The sequence below is a fragment of the Jaculus jaculus genome, chromosome 4, assembly GCF_020740685.1.
Source record: "Jaculus jaculus isolate mJacJac1 chromosome 4, mJacJac1.mat.Y.cur, whole genome shotgun sequence".
Taxonomy (NCBI): Eukaryota; Metazoa; Chordata; class Mammalia; order Rodentia; family Dipodidae; genus Jaculus; species Jaculus jaculus.
In genome coordinates, this window is record NC_059105.1 from 64,028,578 (window position 1) to 64,051,150 (window position 22,573).

At 41.0% G+C, this 22,573-nt stretch overlaps 1 protein-coding gene across 2 annotated transcripts in view; it reads left to right on the top strand.

Annotated features, from left to right (window-relative positions):
- Window positions 1-779: 779 nt before the first annotated feature.
- The window catches only part of Atf2 (activating transcription factor 2), an 88,945-nt gene continuing 67,151 nt past the window's right edge, over window positions 780-22,573 (top strand). For both annotated transcript variants that reach the window (XM_045147573.1, XM_045147572.1), the window contains exons 1-2: window positions 780-938; window positions 15,714-15,812. The gene's annotated coding sequence lies outside the window, so the exon portion shown is untranslated. The remainder of the gene's footprint in view (window positions 939-15,713; window positions 15,813-22,573) is intronic.

Sequence of the window (22,573 nt, forward strand, 5' to 3'; positions counted from 1 at the left end):
TGGGCTCAAGAATCAGTTCCAGTTTTAGCTTAGCAATATTCGAACGAAGGCCATTCAGCAAGAAAAAAAAAAAAAAAAGCTGCTGCTTTTCTATTCAGAATTGTCTTGCTTTTCTTCTTCAGATAAACGGGGGAGATGGGGCAGTGGGTTGAGTGTGTAAGAGGTAGATAATTCCTGGCAAACCCCGCCTCTCCCACACCTAAGAAGCTCCCCATCTCAGGCTTCCGGGTAGCAGGAGGGTGGGTATAGTTTACCCATATTCCTAGCGAAAGTCGTGGCTGGGCTCGGAAGTGCATCCCGCTTTGCCTTACAGACACACTCGGAGGCTTCTCGGAGTTCACCTTTCTTCTGCTCACACTGCCAAGCCCCTCCCGCGCCCGGGCCCCGCCACCTGCTCTCGCGCCTCAGGCTGCCTGCCACCTGCTCCCGCGCCCCAGCAGCAGTGCCCGCCTCCAGCGGGGCTGCCAATCACAGCTTCCCGCAGCACCCAGGTTACAGACACAACGGTCCTTTTTGGCCCTTCGGTCCCGCCCGCTCCCGCCCCCGCCCCCCGCCCCCCGCCCCCCGCCCCAGGATACTTCCCGCCCTTCGGACTCTCTGTCCAATCATCGGCGCCCGAGTGTTCCTCGATTTCCCCGCCCTCTACGTCCCCGCCCTACCGAAGGCCCGCCCCTTCCTGGAGCCTGACCGAATCACCTAACCCACAGGCACGAAGGGGCGTGGGCGCGGATGGGGCGGGGCGCGGCAGCGGGGAATGCCGGGAGTGGGGCGGGGAGAAGGGTTGTCAGTCCGATCTCGCGAGAGAGGACGGAAGCCTGTGGGAGCCCGTGGCCTTTAAAGCGCGATTCAGCCCTTTCCTCCAGGGGTGGTTTGTAAACACGGGCTGAGCTGCGGGCTCCCCGATGGCCGGGAAGATCATGAATTAGTGACCTGGAAAGGTGAGTGGTGATGGGGAGAAGGGCCGCACGACCGTTGACTGTAGGGGTACGGGAGGAAGAAGGCGCTAACATGGCGACGTCGCCCACTGTAGTCCCCACCCCCCTCTTGCCATCCCCTCGGGCGCTCCTGCGGTGGACGCTCACCTGCCGGGCTGCGAGGTGGGCTGAGGGGGGGTGGGCAGCTGTGCCGTCGCCTCGGGGCCGCGGCCGCAGCTTTCCGCACCGTTAGGTTACTGGATGTCGTCGCGGCCCCTCCCTCGCGCGCTTTCCCAACCCCGAGGAAAAAGGAATAACGGCTCGCCTAGACCCCTCCCTCCCACTTCTCCTCCGGGGTGGTCCCTCTCCAGGGCCCCGGGGCGCTGGTCGGACCCGCCCAGTGCACCGGAAGACCCCCTCCTCGGTCCTTGCATCGGTCCCGAGCAGGCCCGCCCGTCCCCTCATCTCTGGAGTCCAGCGATGGACGACCGGGGTGTCGGTGATGGGGCCTGGGAGGAGGACTGGGAAGCGTGGCCGGTCATAGGGTCAGAGCCCCGGATTTCGGTGGAACGGTATGGAACCAATACTATGGGGAACCCGGGAGCTGGAGGTCTCGGCCCTTTCTTTCGCTCGGCCATCGCCCCCTCCTTTTTCCAGGTGGGGCAGGGCTAAGAGCTAGGTGTAAATTGATTCTAGTCCCCCTCTTCCTTCCTTTTTCATCTCCTTGGGTGCTCTGCAGAGCTTTTGTAGGGAAATAATCTATCCTGTGTATCAATACCCAGAGGACGAGAGTCAAGGAAATTGTGTGTGTGTTGTGTGTGCGCGCGCGCTATCCATACTCGCTCATGGAGCTGAAGCTAGGAGGAGGAGGAGTTGAGGACTATTTTTATGCATCTAGGTAGTATAAAGCTATGTTTCCTTAAATTGTTTTAAAAGCAGGGGGGGTCGGGTAAAACTTCCCGGTAAACTTAAGGCGTATTGGTTAATCCCTAAATTACAACGTGAAAGTTACAGTTTCTTAGGGATCACAAATTAGGCTATTCACAGTATCTACCTACATGCAATGCAAATAATTTAAATCAAAGCAAACTCTGACTGTTCCTCCAAGAACACTTGTTCTGTTGAAGAAATTCTAACCACTGGCATTACCACTGTCAGTAGCAGCCATTCCAGGAATACTCTCTTTAGGAGCCAGATGGTCTTGGTCAATTGTATGAAAATTATGAAGGTAAGACTATTGATAAAAGTCAAACCTAGAGGATTAAATTCTCTGAAATAGAAACAATGTAGCCATCCTGCATTTAAATTGCTTCACGACTTGAATCAACTTTTTTCAAAACTATAAGAACATTTTGTGAAGTATGTTAAAAATATATTGATACCCTTAAAGAAGACAGTTCATGTATCTTTAAAGTCATGGACAGTTGAGTAATGATGCAGCTAGTTTTCTGTGAAATAATTCATAAGAGTCTTTCAAGATTACAGGTGATGTGTGTTCTGCCTTCTTGTTTTGGTCTTGCCACTAAGCTGCAGGACAGTGTTAGGGGTAGGAGTGCCATTTCTATTCTGTTTTTATCTAATTGCGTCAAATGTGAACTTGTGGTAGTTTCAGAATTTAGTTCTTTTCTATCTTAATTTTCAATAAGGAAGGAGCTTTCAAGGACTTTTATAAAGATTGTAGTAAAATACTTTCTGTAGATCAGATTGTATTTCCTGGAAATCCTTTTTTTTTAAACTTTTTAAAAAATTATTATTTATTTATTTATTTGAGAGTGACAGAGAGAGAGAATGGACGCGCCAGGGCTTCCAACCATTGCAAACGAACTCGAGATGCGTGGGCCCCCTTGTGCATCTGGCTAATGTGGGTCCTGGGGAATCGAGCCTCCAACGGGTTCCTAAGCTTCACAGGCAAGCACTTAACCACTAAGCAATCCTTCCAGCCCTCCTGAAAATCCTTTTTAATCTTATTAGAATGTTTACGTTGTATTTGGAGCATTATAGTATCATATATGTTACCCAGAAATTCCTACTTTTTATTTTTGGACGAGCATTTGTAGCCCAGGCTGACCTGGAATTCACTATGTAGTCTCAGAGTGGCCTGGAATACAGGGTGATCCTCTTACCTCTGCCTCCCAAGTGCTAGGATTGAAGGCGTGCATCATACCATGCCTGGCTTGGGAATAGCATTTTTAAAACAAGATAATGTAGAAATGGTTATTTTGTCATCTATTTAACAAATAATGGTGGTGGCGGGGGAGTTCTTTTCATTGGTGTTTAAGATTTGGAGGCTATGAGAAATGTTTGAAAGGGTATGTTATTCTATAACTAGCACTAGTTGAAGAAATCCATGTAGGTGGTGAGGGTGGTTCCCATGCTTAATCCCAGCACTCCCTGAGATAGAAAGATCAGTTCAAGGTTAGCCTGGGGCTGCTGAGTTACTGGTCAGCCCAGGTTATTGTGAAACTCTCAAAACAACAACAACAAAAACCTACATTCCTATTAAATTAAAAAAAAAATTTTAATTAATTTATTTATTTGAGAGCGACAGACACAGAGAGAAAGACAGATAGAGGGAGAGAGAGAATGGGCGCGCCAGGGATTCCAGCCTCTGCAAACGAACTCCAGACACGTGCGCCCCCTAGTGCATCTGGCTAACGTGAACCTGGGGAGCTGAGCCTTGAACCGGGGTCCTTAGGCTTCACAGGCAAGCGCTTAACCGCTAAGCCATCTCTCCAGCCCAAAAATATTTTTTGATGATGTATAATTTATATGCAATCTGCTAGTCAAATTGCTAGTTAGGTAAACCACCCCACTATACATGCTGATTCCACTCACTTTTGCCTTCAGGCTCCTCCTTTCAATATGAAATATGACTAAGTATAAACTGGTATTTTTTTCTTATGTAAGTGCCTACAGAAACATAATTGGCTTCCTTACTTAAAATCAGAGTCTACTTTTCTAAAAACCCAATGAAAATATTGTGGTAATTCAACTGATCCTTATAAAAATAATATACTCTAGCAAAACCACTTTGCATTGTTATAGTCAGTATCTTCATTTAATATTTTTGTTTATCTTATATCTACACCTATTCCTTTAGGCCAAGGATAAGAACTTATATTCTCTATTTATTTATTTATTTTTGGTGGTAGTGGTGGAGAAGGAGGAGATTGAGTTGGGGCCTCACCCATGCTAGACAAATGCTGTACTCCTGAGTTGTACAACCCCAGCCCTCTCTATGTAATCTCTTATGTTGAATGGTAGTGGTCGTTATCACTGCTTACATCTGTGGAGAAAACCCTACAAAAATTTTTATTGCCTTTGATTTCTCATCATTAAAAAGTTGTAAATTACAATTTCATGGAAAATTAAGTAAGTTGAATCTCTAAGGCCATCAAATTGTACATACTTTACCTGTTTTGTATCACCAGTATATTAAATACATAATTACGGACATGTAAATTTATTATATCTTCTCATTTATTTTTGTTGACCACTGATAAATATTCCTTTTTGTTTGTTGTGAGGTAGGTTCTCACTGTAGCTCAAGCTGACTTGGAATTCACTATGTAGTCTCAAGGTGACCACAAACTCATGGCAATCCTCCTACCTCTGCCTCTTGAGTGCTATTTATTTATTTGCAAGGACAGAGGGAGCGAAGGAGAGAGAACAGGCGCACCAGAGCCTCTTGCCACTGCAAACAATCTCAAGATGCATGTGTCACTTTGTGCATATGGATTTATGTGGGTACTGGGCAGTCAAACTCAGGCCAGCAGGCTTTGCAAGCAGGTTCCTTTAACTGCTGAGCTGTCTCCACAGCTTTGACATATTCTTTTTAAAGTAAATTATGTGATGCGTTGTTCTTTTGACATTTTGTTAATGATTATAAAGAAAGTTAAAATTTTTATTTTTTTGCTACAAGAAGGGATATAAATATGTTTTGAGGTATACATATATTCACTATGACTGTGTTCTGTATTTTAGCAAATATGGTGCTTCTTGGCCACTGTGTTTGCCTTTATACCCCAGGAATAGAAAATACTTACAGTGTAGTTGTAGTGCCATGGAGATGTTCAACAAGATTAGTAGAAAAAGTGGGAATGCTTTCGTTTGGAAAATGTTAAGTAGACTTTATTTCAGAAGTATATTTACGTTAAATTTGGAAGTATGGCCTCAAAATTTTTTTTTTTAATATTTTTTTTTGTTCATTTTTTTTTTTTATTTATTTGAGAGCGACAGACACAGGGAGAAAGACAGATAGAGGGGGAGAGAGAGAATAGGCGCGCCAGGGCTTCCAGCCTCTGCAAACGAACTCCAGATGCGTGCGCCCCCCTTGTGCATCTGGCTAACGTGGGACCTGGGGAACCGAGCCTCGAACCGGGGTCCTTAGGCTTCACAGGCAAGCGCTTAACCGCTAAGCCATCTCTCCAGCCCTCAAAATTTTTTATTTTTTGTGGTGGTGGGGTTTTATCTAATGGAACCTAAGTATTTACATTCTGATTTTGTACCTTTATTCCTCCGATTTTATAGTATTATTTTTTTCAATTTTACTTTTTTGCTTCCCTCCCAAAAAAGAGCCAGTTTACACTATGATCAGGGTGTGACTGTGCTAGCTAGCTTTGCTGTAGCTGTGCTAACTTTGTGATTGTGATTACTAATTTTACATCCTTTTACTGAGTTGGTTCCTCTTAAAGTTTATTGAAATTTAACAGACTAGTGACCATAATGCTTAATTTTTCACTTGCACATTGAACATATTATACTAATTTATTTTCATTTATGAGCTATTTTCTAAATTGTAGGTTTCATAGGATTTCTGTCTTACAGATTTATTTTGAATTCCTGAGATTCATAATAACAAACTCATTTTCATGTAGGTAAAATCCTTCAAATACAGAACTTATATAATATAGTACAGCCAAATTGAGTTTTTGCTTCATATATTATCTAGCTCAAAGTATTTAGTTGGTATTTTAGCAGTTTTACTGGGATTTAGATTGTCATGAATCTACCCAGGATATATGTCTTGGACAAATCATATGGCTTCTCGGGGCCTCAGTTTTCTTGAAGAAGAAAAGTGTTTAACTTTGTTATATGCATTCAAATAATGTACTCAAAACTTTCAGACAGGAGTTTGATGAGTGGTCAGTATGTGGTCTGGTGATTATTACTGTTGAGGTTTATTTAGAAATTAACAATCTAGCTTAACTCTTCAAGGCATGTTTATGATACGGCTTGAAAGCATTGCAGCTACCATTTATTTTAAGTTATTTATTTGCAAGCATAGAGATACAGAGAGGATAAGTGCATGCCAGGGCCTCTAGCCACTGCAAGCAAACTCCAGATGCATGCACCACCTTGTGCATCTGGCTTTACGTAGGTATCAGGAAATTGAACCTGGGTCCTTAGGCTTCACAGGCAAGCGTCTTAACTGCTAAGCCACCTCTCCAACCCTTGTTTATTTATACCTTTGGTACAAATTTGGATTATCTCTATAAATTTATAATATGTGCTAGAACTTCTTTACAATTTTCATGAAACCATTTGAGAGGGTATTATTTTTTGTTCCATATGTACATACCCCATTTCCACAAGTTAAACTTTCCTATGTTAGGTTCACATAGTAGGATGACATATGTATATTTTGCAATTATAAAATTGATGCTTTATTTTCCATTAATTCCACTGTGGTTTCAACATAAAATATCCCCTATAGCCTCAAATGTTTGTGATTAAGCCTTTTGCTTAGTCCCCAGCTGGTGGAACCTTTGGGAGGTGGAACCTTGCTGGAGGAGGTATGTCTCTGGAGTAGATCTTGAAGTTTATTAGGCCAGCCTTACTGGGTATTCACTAGCTAGCACTTTTGCTGCTGTGACCAAAAGTGATGCCTAGGGTCTGCTCTGTCATTCTTTCCTCTGCCATGAAACTTCCCCTTGAAACTGTAAGCTGAAATAAACCCTTTCTTAATAACCTGGGCTGTAGTTACTTTTCTTTTTCTTTCTTTTTTTTTTTTTTTTTTTTTTTTTTTTGGTGTTTCAAGGTAGGGTTTCATTCTAGTCTTTGCTGACCTGGAATTCACCGTGTAGCTTCAGGGTGGCCTCGAACTCATGGCGATCCTCCTCCTGAGTGCTGGGATTAAAGGCTTGCACCACCACTCCCGGCTGTAGTTACATTCTTGTAGGTAGGACAAAACTCCCGACCAAAAGGAGCTGATGGATGGAATTTTTTTTTTTCTTACCGTCTCAAGGTGAATCTCCATGTTAGCAGGAGAAATCATGGTATGAGCAGAGGCTGGACATCAGCTCCTTGCCAACATCAGGTGGACAAGAGCAGCAGGAAAGTGAGCTAAACCCTGGCAAAGTGGAAGCTAAGCTGTAACACCCCTAAGCCCACTCCCTACACAACACCTCTTCCAGCAAGACTCCACCTCCCAAATTGCCATGAACTGGGGACAAAGCATTTAAAACACGAGTTAATGAGGGACATCGGATTCAAACTACCACAGGTTGCTTCTGGTTGGGTGTTTGCTCCAGCATTGATAAGGTAACTTCTACACCCACCACCAATATTTCACTGAGAACTTTCTTCTAATTAAGTTAAAATACCACAATTCTAAAATTTGTTCTTTTGAAGTATTCAACTAACATAAGTATATCATCAGTTCTCAGTTACCATGTGACCTTGTCATTTGTCAGGTAGGTTTTAATGATGAAATATGGATGTTGAATTGAGGGTTTTTCCTTACCATTATGTGAACTTTAGCATACATTGATATGGGGCGAAAGTTAAATGTACCAATATTATAATAAGAATTATAGGTAATCTGTAGGTTAATTATTTGTGCCCTCTTTAAAGTGAGAAATTTTTATTTATGCATTATTGGAAATAGTCATGATTATGATCTCAATGGCTGATGCTGTCTACAGAACACCCGCATAATAGGAGGGGAAATTGATGGCTAAAATCAAAGAGAGGGGCTGGATAGATGGCTCAGTGGTTAATGTGCTTGCCTGCAAACCTTAATGACCCAGGTTTTATTCCCCAGTACCCATGTACAGCCAGATACACAAAGTGAGACATGCATCTGGGGTTCATTTTCAGTGCCTAGAGGCCCTGTTGTGCCCATACTCCCATACACACACACAGTCTCTCCTTCTCTCTCTCTGCTTGCAAATAAATAAATAAATAAAATATTTTAAAATAAAGGAGAGACTACTTGTAAAGAAGGATTCAGTGGAGGGAAGGGCATATGGGAGGAAAAAAGGGGAGATAGTGGGAGAGAATTATGATCATGATACATTGTTTATATTTATGGAAATTGTCAATAAAAAGTTGTATTTCTACTTTCTTACAAGAAAATTAAAAAATTAACTTTATTTTTTTTTATTTGAGAGAGAATGAGAGGGAGGGAGAGAATGGGTGCACCAGGTCCTCCAGCCACTGCAGATGAACTCCAGGTGCATGTGCCCCCTTGTGCATCTGGTTTACGTGGGTCCTGGGGAAATGAACCGAGGTCTTCTGGCTTTTCAGGCCAATCCCTTTAACCACTAAGCCATCTCTCCAGCTCAAAAGTCAAATTTTTTAAAATTTTATTTATTTATTTATTTGAGAGTGACAGACTGAGAAAGACAGATAGAGGGAGAGAGAGAGAATGGGCGTGCCAGTGCTTCCAGCCTCTGCAAACGAACTCCAGACACATGCGCCCCCTTGTGCATCTGGCTAACGTGGGACCTGGGGAACTGAGCCTCGAACCGGGGTCCTTAGGCTTCACAGGCAAGTGCTTAACCACTAAGCCATCTCTCCAGCCCAAAAGTCAAAATTTTTAATATGAAAAGACAGTAGGTACATTTTGTTCGTATACTTTGAGCAAAAATTAATGTTATGGATATCATAACTACAAAACAAGAATTTGCTTTCTTTATACTGTCTAGAGTTAAAGCTGTTGGAATAATTAAGGCATTTTAAAAGTGAAAGTCAAGCCAGGCATGGTGACACTCGCCTTTAATCCAGCACTCAGGAGGCAGAGGTAGGAAGATCACCATGAGTTCAAGGCCACCCTGAGACTACACAGTGAAATCCAGGTCAGCCTGAGCTACAGTGAGACCATACCTTGAAAAAAAAAAAAAGTTAAGTTCCAAATTAAACTACTGATATTTTTATTATTGAATATTTTTGAGAGGTTATGCTAATTTCACTATGCACATATTCAGTACAGTCTCAAGAAGTCTATTAATGTGCTTTATGTATCACACTGTATTTGAGGAATTTCATCAAATTTCCGTATATTCTTTTTCAAATTTATATTTACTTATTTGCAAGCAGAGAGATGGAATGAGAATGCAAATGGGCTTGCCAGGACCTCCAGCCTCAACAAACGAACTCCACGCACCATTTTGTGCATCTGGCTTTATGTGGGTACTAGGGAATTGAACCCTGGTCATTAGGCTTTGCAGGCAAGCATCTTATCCTCTGAGTCATCTCTCCAGCCCTAGTGTATTATTAATTAGAATATGCAGGAAAGACATCTATTATGTCACCTGTGAATAAGGAAGAAATAAAAAACTGTTGTTTTCCTTATTGAGGTTGGACATACATTTTTCTCACTTCTAGGGAGTTTTATTTCCCAGCATTGATGAACTAAACATTCCATATCAAATATACTTAAAGGTAGTAACAAATCTGTGGGTTAAAAAGATTAACTTTGTGGGCGATCGACTTTTAGCAGGGCATGGTGGTGCACACCTTTAATCCCAGTGCTCAGGAGTAGAGGTAGGTGGATCGCCATGAGTTTGAGGCCACCCTGAGACGACATAGTGAATTCCAGGTCAGCCCAAGCTAGAATGAGACCCTACCTCGAAAATCCAAAAAAAAAAAAAAGAAAGAACTGACTTTTACAAATTTTGGCATTATGTGTGTTGTTTTCAATTTTTTGCCTTAAACATAGAGAAGATAATAAGATTAAGTATTAAGCATTAGGAAAATGTACATTTAAAGTCAAAGTAAAATGTCATTACCGTGCTCTGTACTATGTTTCTTACACTTAAAATTTTCATAATTCTTTTTTTGTTTGTTTGTTTGTTTTTCGAGGTAGGGTCTCACTCTAGCCCAGGCTGACCTGGAATTCACTATGGAGTCTCAGGGTGGCCTCAAACTCACAGCAATCCTCCTACCTCTGTCTCCCGAGTGCTGGGATTAAAGGCATGCGCTACCACGCCTGGCTTCATAATTCTTTTTGACAACTATCAACTACATTATCTCCTATAGTGAAGGATTATAGAGAAATCATATTACTTAAATTTTCCTAATAAAGGAATTTAAAGATATTTTAACCGTGAAAAGGTAATGAATTGGGCTGGAGAGATGTCTTAGCAGTTAAGGCTTTGCTTGTTACACCTTAGAACCCAGGTAAACTCCCCAGTACCCACATAAGCCAGATGCACAAGGTGGCACACGAGTCTGGAGTTGGTTTGTAGTGGCTGCAAACCCTGGCGTGCCCATTCTCTCCCTTTTCCCTCCCCTTCTGAAATAAGTAAAATATTTTTAAAAGGTACTAAGTTGATACTAGGTAGGTAATGGTTATTGGTTTTAAACTCTTAAATTTAAGTTTGTTAGGAACATCTCTTCTTAAGATGGGTTCTAATTTCTTGTACTTCATGGCACATGACTAATTTATAAGCAGGAAATTATAGCACAGAGGGAGCTCTGGCTATAAGGCTCTCCTGCCTTTCAATGTCCTTGTGATAGAGCTACAAGTCCATTCTCCTGACAACCTTAACATTTTGGCTCAATATATTGATTTTCTGTTTCTGCCTCTTAATTTCTCATACATTGGCACCTTAAAACCCATAGTTTTTACAGGTAAAGAAGTTCAGATGGACTCAGCTGGGTCCTCTACTTGGGGTCTTTTTTATTTTCTTTCTCTCATACATTAAAAATGTATATTCTATATGCTATGGTCACTATCTGTATAAACTAATATTCAAATTAGATTAAAGCTCTTTTCTCAGTCATGTATCATTTCTGCACGATGAAACCATTCAGAATCCTTTTTTTCCAGTTTTTTTTTTTTTAATGAGAAATAGTACATCATTGATACCTATAATTGCCCTGCTGTGCATTGCCATATCACTTTTGCTCCTATTTAGCTATAACTTGGAGCTTAGTGATCAACCTTCCTTGGTCCCTTCCTCCCTCCTCCTCTATAATAGAGTCTGGTAAGCACTATTCTGCTGTCTTGCCTTCAGTGAGAGTGGAGGTGTGTGTGTATGCTGCTGTTTATGCCTGAGTTAGATCATACAGAGATTGTCTCTGTGCTGGCTTATTTCACTTAATACGTGATATGCGTTCCATTCATGTTGTCACAGATGACAGGATTTCATTCTGTACTTAGGGTCTTTGCCAAAATCAATGTGTGGCAGTGTTGTGTTCTTTTTTGGAGTCTCTGGGGAAGACTCCACTTTCAAGGTCATTCAGCTATTTTGCTTTGCGGTTGTAGAGTTGTCATACCCCCTCCATGCTCCTGTCAGCCAAGGGCTGCCCTTCACTTGTAGAAGGCGAAATGCCCTTTTTGTGTCCATCTCTGGTAATGGCAGATCAAGTTCCTCTGCTGCTTCGAACCCCTCTGATTTTTTTACTCCAGATGGAAAACTTCATTTCACTAAATTGCCCATCTGGATAGATAACTGGAGGTATTATCTATTTTAGGTCCTAAGAAAGAACTGATTCATATTTAGTACTAATGTCTGTCTTCTGGGTCTTGTGTCCTGGAAGGTGTTTCTCTCTCCATAGAATGCTTATTGTTGGCAGAACTGGCACCTCTTGTGATGGTACTGCTCCCCACACACACACACAGGTTAGTTAAATCCAAATGTAAGAGATAGAACCAAAGACAGTAGAATAAGGGTGGTGACAGAGAGATTTCTTCTTTTTATATTTTTTTATTTATTTATTTGAGAGTGACACAGAGAAAGAGGGAGAGAGCATGGGCACACCAGGGCCTCCAACCACTGCAAAGGAACTCCGGATGCGTGCGCCCCCTGGTGCATCTGGCTTACATGGGTCCTGGGGAATTGAGCCTCAAACCGGTGTCCTTAGGCTTCACAGGCAAGCACTTAACCGCTAAGCCATTTCTCCAGCCCAGATTTCTTTGTCTTTCAAGCTAAAAACAAAAAAAGGAGCGGATTATTTCTCATGTTTAAAGTCTAGAAGGTTATCTGTCTAGATGATTACATAGGAAATTCAGTCTGTAAGGGCCAAATGTAGCTGGCTAGCTTAATCTTGCTGCCATTTGCTTCAAGTGATACTAAATCCAGAAGTCTGTCTTCCTGCTTTTGAGGGAGTTAGTTCCTGTTTGTTTTTTGGCCCGGGGGGGGGGTGTTTGGGTTTTTTTTGTTTGTTTGTTTGGTGTTTTTCTGTGAGCAACTGCTGAAATATGAGTACAGACATCCCTATGAAGATAGGAAAATCTAAAGCAATACTTCCAAAAATATTTTCTCCATTGTCCCATAGAACCTTTTTCCTATAAGAAACAAATTGTATTTAAAACAGAGTTTTGGGCTGGGGAAATGGTTCAGTGGTTAAAGGTACTGCTTGCAATCCCTGTCAGCCTGGGTTCACTTCCCCAGTACCCATGTAAAGCCATACGTACTAAGTGATGCATGCATCTGGAGTTCATGGCATGCTCAGTCTCCCCTTCATATTCTCATTCTCTCTCTATCTGGTTGCAAATTAAAAAAAAATTGTTTTAAAAATCAGAGTTTCACAGTTGTTCTATTGATTTTTTTTTTTCTGAATTAAATGCTGAAAATGGTGGGTAGGAGAGGTTTAAAAGATAATAAATACAAGATACAAACAGAAAAAAAAAATCAGAGTTTCAGTTTTTGTTTGTTTTTTTTTTGTTCTTTTTGAGATAGGGTTTCACTCTAGCTCAGGCTGACCTGGAATTCAGTATGTAGTCTCAGGGTGGCCTTGAACTCATGGTGATCCTCCTACCTCTGCCTCCCGAGTGTTAGTATTAAAGGTGTGTGCCACCATGCCTGGCTCAAAATCAGAGTTTTGTTGTTAGTTTTGAAATGACTTTTCTAGTTTCTGAAGTTCCCATCAAAGTTTTAAATGTTGGAGTAAATATTTTAAATATTGGAGTAACAGCCTGGGCTACAGCAAGACCCTACTTCAAAAAACCAAAATAATATCTGGGCATGGTGGTACATGCCTTTAATCCCAGCACTCAGGAGGCAAAGGTAGGAGGATAAAAAATAATAATAAATAAATAAATAATAAATAAATAAATATTGGAGTAAGTTTTAGTCAATTTAATTCAAGGTCAAGTGTAGTTCCTTTTTCCAACAGTCTGCAGTAGGGTCATGTCCCAAGTTCTGGTGTAATAATGTCTGCTTCCTTGTGAAACATCATGCTTCAGAGACCATTACCTTTTCCTAACACCTCGCAATGCTTGGTACTACCTACACAGGACCCTCATAATAGGAGGAAAAGACGATGTTATCAAAATAAAAGACTAATTGAGAGGAGGGGATATGATGGTGAATGAATTTTTGAAGGGAAAAGTGGGGGAAGGGAGGGAATTATCATGGTTTATTGTCTATAATTATGGAAGTTGTCAATAAAAAGAAATCTTTAGAAGGACTGGAATAGAACTGTAAGCACTTGGAAAGTAGAGCATGAATGGTTATGTAGAGAGACTCAGAAAACACACATGGCATCCGCCATGTGCTTTCCTGAGGAGGGAACTATCAAACCAGAAGAGGAATTGAGGATCTCTAGGAAAGAACCGGAGTGAAGCCACAACACATGGACTTGAGAGAAACTTGAGGGTAAGGCTGCTGTCATGTGAGAAGCAGAATCTAGAAATCTAGGAGCTTGTGTAGGGAAACCTGGGAGGAACCCACACGGCAGTTAAGAGGACATCTGGTCAGGCTCGGGGGGAAAAATATTGAGAGGGCAGTTATCAAAGCAAAGGCCAAGAGATTCAGAGAGGAAATGAGTAATGATGAGAGTTACATGCGTGGTTACCCTGAGTTTAGGTAAATTGCACAGGTAGCAAGCCTACTGGTAACTGAAGTATAAGAAAATTACACACATGGTATATTCAGAAACCAGAGGAGAGTCATGCATGTGATCAAAGAGAATAGTGACCCCCAAACTATCAAGAAGAGACAGAGAAGTTTAGACCAAGAAACAATTCAGTCAGCCTGGGTAGGGTAAAGGCCAGATTGGCGTGTGTTCGGCAACACAGGATAAAAGCTGGAGAGTACCACGTGCGCCCTCACGCTCTCTCTCTCTTTGTCACATCCAGGGAGGAGGGCCTGGAAAAGTCCGCAGCTTTTAGAGTATCAGATTCCGGTTGTTAGGGGAAGTCCTGATTGGCTAGTAAATTTGCAGAGTGGATTTCAGAGCTAGCCCACCTGAACCATTTTATGTAGATAGCATGTTAGATGGTGGGCAACAGAGCGTGCTGTGAAACAGTCTCTGTTCGACATTTTGACAAGAGTTGTTCTTGTATGTGAACTGGCACCTAGTTCTTGAGCCTCAATCACTAACTGAAATTGCCTCAAAAAGCTAGCTTATCCTATCCTTCATGTACCACTTTGTGGGTCTGGCTCTACATGGATACTGGAAAATTAAACCTAGATTATTAGGCACTACAGGCAAACGCTTTAACCACTGAACCAGCTCCAATTTTCACCTGTATATATGATAAAATAATGTTTCCTAGCTTCCCTGCCAGGTTTGGCCATAGAATGTGAGTAGAAGTTATCTGTGAGGTCTCTGAAAAGTTTTCTTAAAGGGAAACATTACTCATCTCTTTATCTGTTTGCTCAGTAAATATGATAGCTAGAGTTTGAACAATTATTTAAAAATCATAAGGGGGGGGGCTGGGAAGATGGCTTAGTGGTTAAGTGTCTGCCTGTGAAGCCTAAGGACTCTGGTTCGAGGCTTGAATTCCCCAGGACCCACGTAAGCCCAGATGCACAAGGTGGTGTATGCATCTGGAGTTCATTTGCAGTGGCTGGAGACCCTAGCGCTCCCATTCTCTTTCTGTCACTCTCAAATAAATAAATAACAGATAAAAAAAAAATCATAAAGGGGAAGGGACATGTTAAAGATAGCAGAGCAACAAAGTAGTACTTATATGAAATAATACAGCCATTGAGTTTTCTGTCATTAATAGGTGAATCTAATCCTAACATGGATATATAAAGAAATTAAGTTGTTTTCACATATGAAGCAATTAAACTGGGACCCCTAAATATTACAATGTAGCACACACAAGGAAACCTGTGAATTTTGGTTTGTCAAGGTAGGGTCTCCCTCAAGCCCCGGCTGACCTGGAATTCACTGTGTAGTCTCAGGGTGGCCTCACACTTACAGTGATCTACCCCTGCCTCCCAATTGCCGGAATAGAAGGTGTGCGCCACTCACCCAGCCTCACTCTGAGAATCTTTAATGCTTAGATCCATCTCTAATATTTCACCTATTATCTATCCCCTCATGTTTATTATGGCAAAAATCTCATTTTCCTCCTTTTGCCATGGTTCCATTGCCCATTACCATTTTAGATGGTAATGTACCAACAGATTTGGAAGGCTGTAGAGTGAATATCTTTCTAGAGCATTGGAGATTTTGGAGAGAATTTTAAATTTATATTGAAAGACACATAAAATGCAGGCAAATCCAAATGAGTCTTTTAAACATTAAATGAAATATTTTTTAAAAGAAGGCTATTTCTTCAGATCCCATGAGGTAACAAGCTTACTCTCTTCTGCTTCTCCTTTTCCCTAGGAACTCTTAATGGCAACTTGAGAAGTACTGCTAGTTTGTGAGAGCGGAGGGTTTCCTGGCAGCAGAGTGAGTGAAGCTCATGGCCCACCAGCTACAAGGGTAAGGTAAAGTGTGTGTGCAATGCAAATTTGTCCCTTTTTTTTTTTTTAATAATTCTCTCTGGAATATGAGTGAAAACAGCTATTTCTGCATACTAGTTCTCAGAATTGTAGTGTCCTACTTTTCAGAGTACTTAGCTTTAAAGATTATTTTTAGGGCTGGAGAGATGGCTTAGCAGTTATGGTGCTTGCCTGCGAAGCCTAAGAACTCATGTTCGATTCTCCATGTCCCAGATAGCCAGACACACAACATGCAGTGTTGCACATGCACACAAGGGGACACCTGCGTTTGGAGTGTGTTTGCAGCAGCTAAGGCCCTGGCATGTTTCTTCCTTTTTCTCTCTCTTTCTCTCAAAATAAATTTTTCAAAAATCCAGTCATGGTGGGTGGCACACACCTTTAATCCCAGCACTCAGAAAGCAGAGGTAGGAGAATTACCATGAGTTCAAGGCCAGTCTGAGGCTACATAGTGAATTCCAGGTCAGCCTGAGCTAGAGTGAGACCCTACCTCGAAAAATAAAACAAAACAAATTTTTTTAAAATTGTTTTTGCTCATTTTTATTTATTTATTTGAGAGCGACAGACAGAAAGAGGCAGAGAGAGAGAGAGAGAGAGAGAATGGGCGTGCCAGGGTCTCCAGCCACTGCAAATGAATACCAGATGCATTCACCCCCTTGTGCATCTGGCTGACTTGGGTCTGGGGGAATCAAGCCTCAAACCAGGGTCCTTAGGCTTCACAGGCAAGCACTTAACTGCTAAGCCATTTCTCCAGCCCCAAAACGAATATTTTTTTTTTAATTATTTATTTATTTATTTGAGAGTGACAGACACAGAGAGAAAGACAGATAGAGGGAGAGAGAGAGAATGAGCGCGCCAGGGCTTCCAGCCTCTGCAAACGAACTCCACACGCGTGCGCCCCCTTGTGCATCTGGCTAACGTGGGACCTGGGGAACCGAGCCTCGAACCGGGGTCCTTAGGCTTCACAGGCAAGCGCTTAACCACTAAGCCATCTCTCCAGCCCCAAAACGAATATTTTTAAGGTAAGCAAATTTGGAAATTTTGGGGGGAGAGAGTGAATTTTATATTAGCATATAAAAGCACTTATATAAAAGACATGTCAATTATTGGATTTTGTTTAAAACCAAAGTTCCTAAACATACCTGACCAAAGTGTCCTTTTTAACAGAGTCCCAACATTAAAGACCCAATTCATCTAAAATTTTATAATGAACAGGAGTTAATTTATATATTTGGGGCAAAATGTTGACCTACTGTAAGGCTATGTAAAGTTAACTAAAATGTCAAATTTATTTGTTTTTTTAGTGACTATATGTATATATTGGAACTTACTGCCATGATTGTCTCCAGCTAACCAGAAATGTCAAACCAACTTGAAGTTATATAGTTCTTCACTCATATCACAGAGTAGCTATGGTTGACAAGTAAAGTGCAATGGTATTTGTGCTCAAGCCATTTGTAACTTTGACATGTTCCTTCTGAAAATGGAGTGGAAAGTGCCAATTTAATAGAAGTGGTTTGGCCACAAAAATCTCTCAAAGTATAAGGATCTGATGATAGACTTTGTCAGACATACGAAGGTACACAAGCAAATGGACCCATGCTCTTATACTCGAATCTTCAGGTTCACATCATGAGATTACATAAATGGACAGTTACTCTGATTTTCAGAACAAAAAATGGAAAAAAATCAAAAGTTGTATTTATTTGTAAAGCAAGCAATTTTAAAGCAAGTATAAAGAAGAAAGGGTGATAAATACTAGATAATTTTTTTCTTGCACACCGTTACCTGCATTAAATAACTGAGCTAATTGACTAATTTGATTGTACAAGATTTTATGGTTAGAAGTCTCCATAAAATACATTCCACAAAGGCAAAGGTCTATGTCTAAAACATTGCATCCGAGACTTTTCACAGTTACTACATTGCATGTGCCGAGTAATGTGTACTGACTGTATGTCTCAGCAAGTAAGATGTGAGTCCCAGGACAAGGGAGGAGTAGCTAGAGAACAGCAGTGGTATAAACTAAGAAAGGGAATGGATGCATGGGTAGTAACGGCTGAGGAAGTGGGCTGATTAAAAACCTGTAGAACTAGAGATGGAGACCAAGAAATAACGTAAGATTAGTGTAGAAGGCAGACATCTGGCTGAGCCAGGATTTGGAAATAATGCTAAGGGTCTGAACACTTTTCTTTATAATGAGTCCTTTCCTCTCATCTTGTGCTGCCCTCTCTTACCCATGCTACACTTTTATTAATGATTTTTGCCAAATTAAAAATCATCAATTTGCTGGGCATGGTGGCATATGCCTTCAATCCCAGCACATGGGAGGAAGAGGTAAGCAGATTGCTGTGAGTTGGAGGCCACCCTGAGACTACAAAGTGAATTCTAGGTCAGCCTGGGCCATATATATACATATATTTTATATATATATAAATTTAAGTTAGGCATGGTGGCTTACTCCTATAACCAATCCCAGCACTCAAGAGACAAAGGCAGGAAGAGCAGAAGCTTGAGGCTAGCATGGAGTATATGAGACTATGTCTCAGAAACAAAACAATTTTTTTTTTCATTTCTTATAGCAGGATTAGACATTTTTTTTTTTTTAAAGAGGACTTATAGTGAATATTTTCAGCTTTGTGTGAATCATGTGTGAACTCTGTTGTAGTCTTTGCTTCCTTCTCCATTTTCAAACATTTAAAATGTGAGAAGCTTTTTCACTTCAATAGTTTGTCCAAGGGCCATAGTTATGACCTTAGAGGATGGAGAGGGAAGGTAAAGATGGTGGGGAGGAAGGGGAGAGTAGAATACAAACTCCTTTCCACGATACTAAAGACTTTGAGATCTGCTTGCCTGTCTAGCCTAGTGTTGCTTCCCTTAACCGTAGATCATATGTGTAGCCATTCAGCGGCCATGGAGATCACTCAGGTATTCTACCTTTTTGCACCTCAGTGTGCCATCTCTTCTGGATGAAGTGTCAGTACCAACTAACTTGCTTTTTCCTGTGAGAAGACTCAACTCAGACATTCCTTCTGTGGGTAGTCTTCTCAGGCCCTCTGTGGAGTTGGATAGGTACTTAAGGAATAGAAACTCCATCATATAAGTTGACACTTTAAAAAAAATTAAAAACTTTATATTGATGACAATAGAGACTCTTGGGAGCCAAACACAAAAAACCATGGTTGGACATCATAGAAATTATTTTCCTTACTTTTGGCTGCACATTCCTCATTTCTGCTTTTCTGTGCCTACACCACTCTGGTCGTCATTAATTCATTATCAGTATGAACATGACCCAAAAATATCCAGCCCTGAGTATGAATTTCTGTTGCCAACCTCTGATTGACTGATTACCCCACCCCTGTTGTATAAATTTCCCTGAGAGGTAGTCTAGTTGGCATTACTTGGTCTAGGTGTCTCTACTGGTTAGCTTAAAGCAGGAATGGATATATAGATTCCCCTTTACTATCTTATGTAGGCTCTCCAAGAAGTGGAAAGTATGGTTGCTTTGGGTGGATGGCCAACTTCAGCAAACTCATGTTCCCATAGAGTCTGTGTTTATTAATATGTACTACTAAGTTGATTTTAAGGGCAGAATACTTTTCTTTTATTAAGTCAAATATTTTCCAGATAAGTTTCATATAAAAAATGCTATGGAATGCTTGAGAATGCTATGCATTACTACTATATAGTTTAGAAATCTACTTTTAAATTTTAGTACATGCTTAAAAGATAAAAGTTTGTAGAGGGTATAGTTTTATAACCAACCAGAAAATGTGTTGAATTTACTTTTTTAAAAATTTATTTGAGAGAAAGAGACTGAGAGGAAGAGGCAGATGGAGAAAGTATATGGGCACACCAGGGCCTCTTGCCAGTGCCGATAAAAACTCCCAGATGCATACCACTTTGTGTATCTGGCCTTATATGGGTACTGGAAATCAAAACCAAGCTGTCAAGGTTGGCCTGCAAGCACCTTAAACAACTAAGACATCTCTCCAGCCCAGATTCACATTTTAGAGTTTAGATTTCTAAAAGTTGTTCACCAGAAATTGATTCACCTCTTTCCATTTTTTAAATTATCTTTTTTTTTTTTTTCCAAGGTAGGGTCTCACTCTAGGTCAGGGTTGGATCGAACTCACGGTGATCCTCCTATCTCTACCTCCCTAGTGCTGGGATTAAAGGCATGCACCACCACACCCAGGTTTATTTATCAATATTTTGAGAGTGAGAGAGGGGAAAGAGGCAGAGAGAGAGAGAGAATGGGTGTGCCAGGGCTTCCAGCCACTGCAAACGAACTCCAGACACATGTTGCCCCTTGTGCATCTGGCTAACATGGGTCCTGGGGAATCGAGCCAGGGTCCTTTGGCTTTGCAGGCAAACGCCTTAACTGCTAAGCTATCTCTCCAGCCACCCCTCTCCCCTTTCCATTTTTATAAATTCATTTACTAGTACTATTTTCTGTAAAGTAAATAGTTTCCTTTCATAATCCAATTATGGTAAAGATGTAGGAGAAGGAATATTGCTGTGGGCTAAATCATCTGATGGATAAGATTCAAAATGTTATGGGAATATTGATTCTGCAACCAAAAAGGCTTTTCTGTCTTTTAACAGATTTTAGCCCAAATCTCATACTTTAACAAAGGGAATAAAGGCACTATACAATGGGATAAATATTTAGTATTACCCTTGGATCTTCATCAAAGTTGTAAGTTGTACTAGAGTAAGATGGTTTGCTCTTGACCTTGCAATTGGGAATGCAGGATGTCTGTTCTTCATGTATCTTATAACATGAAAACTGTAAGCCAGAACCAAGCACAGAATTGTTAGAGAATCAGTATGCTTTCATAACGAATACTAGAAACTACTAATGAGGCTACTTATGTAATGCTAGTACAGTTAATTGTTACAATGCATATTTGTTTTTTTGTCTTGTTTTGTTTCGGATTTTCGAGGTAGGTTCTCTTTCTAGCCCAGACTGACTCAAGGCAATCCTCCTACCTCTGTCTCCCAAGTGCTGGGATTAAAGGATGTGCCACCATGCCTGGCTACAATGTATATTTGTATACAGCTTAAACTGTTTCTGTTTTTTCCTTTTTATTTATTCATATTTCTTTTTGTAAATATTTTTATTTATTTATTTGTCAGAGAGAGAGAGAATGGGTACACCAGGGCCCCCAGCCATTGCAAATGAACTCCACACATGAGTGCCCCCTTGTGCATCTGGCTAATGTGGGTCCTGGGGACTTGAACCAGGGTTCTTTGGCTTTGCAGGCAAATGCCTTAACTGCTGAGCCATCCCTCCAGCCTATATTTATTCATATTTCTAGCTTGAAACTTTTGTGCTATTCCAGTATTCCCAAGTTCTTTATTTTAAGACATACTTTCCATCAAAGCCACAATAGCAGTATGAAAATTAGCACATTAACATTGATACATGCTACCCTCTAATATTCAGGTCTTATTAAAGCTTTCTCAGTTGCTCTTATAATATCCTTTTAGCAAAAGCATTCGTGTGGGGTAGCTCATTTTGTGGGTATCATTATCTTACTCATCTTTTTCCACCAGAAACTTCCTCAGTCTTTCCTTGAGCACTTGAAGGTTACAGGCCAGCTACTTTCTAGACTTATCTAACTTAGGTATATTAGTTACTTTCTCTTTGCTCTGACCAAATACCTGGTACAAAGCAACTTAAGGAACTTAGGGCTATAGTCCATTGTGGTGGGAAAGGCATAGCAGCAGACGCTTGAGGCAGCTGGACACATTAAGTGCACAGTAAGAAAGCAGAGAGCAGTGAATACTACTGCTCGACTCATTTTCACATTTTTACTCAGTCTCAAATCCCAGCTAATGAAATGGCGCTACTCACAGTCAGGGTGGAACTTTCCACTGCAGTTAACTTAATCTGGAAAGCCCCTAAGAGACATTTCCAGAGATTTGTTCCCATGGTGATTATAAATCCTGTCAAATTAACCACGAGAGTTAGTCATCATATTGGGGTTCTGCAGTAGTTCTTCATGATTAAATACAACTGGCTGCTTTATCTTCCATATCGTTTGTGGAAGTGAAGTTGTGTCTTAGTACAGGGGTACATGATTCCATAGGCTTTTGTACTGTGAATTACTTTTGCCCTTAGTAATTAAACCTTTCATAGGGAGATACTTTGAAGTAATATAAATATCCAGTTTCTCTCAAACTTCCAGTTTAGCCTTTTATGAAATATAAAAATCAGTAGTATTTGAGAAACCTATTTTCAAATATTCATTACTATTTTTAAAATTTTTTTTGAGGCATGCCCAACAGGCTGGCCTTTTTCTTTTTAACATATTTTATTTATTTACTTATTTGAGAAAGAGAGAGAAAGGGTGTGCCAGAGCCTCCAGCTGCTGCAAACAAACTCCAGATGCATGCACCCCTTTGTGCATCTGGCTTACATGGGTCCTAGAGAGTTGAACCAGGATCCTTTGGCTTTGTAGGCAAACACCTTAACTGTTAAGCCATCTCTCCAGCCTTCCCCCCCCCTTTTCTTTAATGAGAGAGAGAATTGGCATGCCAGGTCCTCCAGCCGTTGTAATCAAAAATCAGATGTGGGCTGAAGAGATGTCTTAGCAGCTAAGGCGCTGACCTGTGAAGCCTAAGGATCCAGGTTCAATTCCCACATAAGCCATATGCACAAGGTGACACGTGCATCTGGAGCTCATTTGCAGTGGCAAGGGTCCCTATGTGCCCATTCTTTCTCTATACCTG